Source organism: Coregonus lavaretus, assembly GCF_964263955.1.
Source record: "Coregonus lavaretus genome assembly, chromosome: 36".
Taxonomy (NCBI): domain Eukaryota; kingdom Metazoa; phylum Chordata; class Actinopteri; order Salmoniformes; family Salmonidae; genus Coregonus; species Coregonus lavaretus.
This window is the reverse complement of record NC_140023.1, coordinates 6,675,174-6,676,945: the sequence shown is the minus strand read 5'-3', so window position 1 is coordinate 6,676,945 and position 1,772 is coordinate 6,675,174. Positions and strand designations below refer to the sequence as shown.

At 38.3% G+C, this 1,772-nt stretch overlaps 1 long non-coding RNA gene across 1 annotated transcript; it reads left to right on the top strand.

Moving 5' to 3' along the window:
• Positions 1-890: 890 nt before the first annotated feature.
• Positions 891-1,472, top strand: LOC311110797. Its single transcript, XR_014610726.1, has 3 exons — positions 891-958; positions 1,051-1,187; positions 1,273-1,472. It is a non-coding gene; the product is annotated as an uncharacterized lncRNA (long non-coding RNA).
• Positions 1,473-1,772: the final 300 nt, after the last annotated feature.

Here is a 1,772-nt window from a genome sequence, read left to right as displayed (position 1 = left end):
ACTGGTTTACCTGGTTAAATAAAGGTGAAATACAAAAATTAAAATAAAATAAAAAAATGTTTATTTACTTTGTCAAACTTCCTTGCATGTCTCAGTCAAAATGCTGGTCCAGGTGAAGTACAGCCAACAGCAGAAATATGTGAAGCTGGATGAGGATGAAGGACGGTTTGACTTTATGCAATTCCATGAAAACGGTTAGCATGGCTTATGAAAAAGGTTTTAAAACACACCCATGTTCTTTTAAAAGCTGCAAGTGCAAGCTCCTTAATGTTGTCGATTCTGATTTCTTTACATGCCTTTATCAGACTCTTCTATACGGTAAATGGGGTTAAATTGCTAATCATTTTCAGTTCTGTAATGTGTGCTTCATAGAGTGTAAAGTATTAATATACACCAAAACAGTCAATAAAAAAGCCAATCATCAATTTTTAAATTTGGACTTAAGAGGGAATGGGTTATGTGAGGGAAAATGCTCTAGGTCTATTTAAGGATTATACAGTGGTGGAAGTATGTATTTAACGTGAACAGTTATTGGCTGTGAGGCAAGAAACAGTGCTGACTTCAAAGGCACATTCAGTTTGACCTTACTATCTTTTCCAGTCATCGAGAGATTTTGCCTGCCACCTGATGCAAAAGTTATATACAAGGATGCAACAGGGACAGAAGTTGATGCAGAAATATTCAGCGACCTCGTTGGACAAGGCAATGTGGTGCTGACAGTATTCTCAGATCAGGGTGAGATATCAAGGCAGGTATAATAAAGCACTTTACACCTTACATAATATAATTATTTGAATTTTTTCTATTCCTTTAGAATTCTCTGATTTCTCCTTGTCTTCTGCTTCTGAGACGTCTGACTCAAGCTTCAGCTCAAGTGCATCATCTATAATCCTAGATGATGTCCCTAGCAAGAGACAAAGAATTGAGGATACACGTGATGCTGTGTCTGCTGAACAGGGTTCTTAATGCTTTCACATTTTTTCACTCTGAGTCTCTAGAAAAGCTATTTATCACCATGTTTTGTATTCTAATGTTTTTGTTTTTTATTAGTTGATTGAAGCTGTGCTAAGAGGCAAGTCTGGGGGTGAAGAAGTACTACAGGAGTACCAAACAACAGAAACCCTAACAGATGCTGCAAGAAGAAAAATGGTTAACATCCTGGTGGCTCACATGATTGACAATTATGGGTATGTTTGTTTCACATTGTTTTTATTTGTGCCAAATAACTGCATGGCCATTGCATAAATGTACTAATTTAATATCTCCTCTCAGGCACCACCCCACTAAAGCAATCAGAGAAGATTATGCACGTGGGATAGTGATGTTGTTCCCTTCCCTCAAGGATCCATACTCCAAGAAGGGCTATGTAATAGGCATTATTATTGTTAACTCTTTCATGTCATGTTGTGACACAAAACTGTGTGGACGACATTGATATTTGAATTCCGTGAGATTTCTCATGAGCCTGGTATGACAACGCATTTCTTTTCATATTTTTTTCATTTCAGGAACACTTCTATGATGCTGCAAGCAGCACAGGATACATTTCTTGGCGTCTGAAAACAGTCCAGAGGAAGATTCGTCGAGGATCTGCACTGCCACCAAATAGCCCAATTGACTTTTCTCCAGGGGGCCCAAATTTCCAAAGGACTGTTAATGTTGAAAGGTAGCTTGATGGTGAAAAGTCATGTCTTTGCTCAACCATACACAGACAATTCCCTGATTATCCAGAAGATGAGAGAGACCTTTCAGCACCGTCAGAAGCTCGTTAA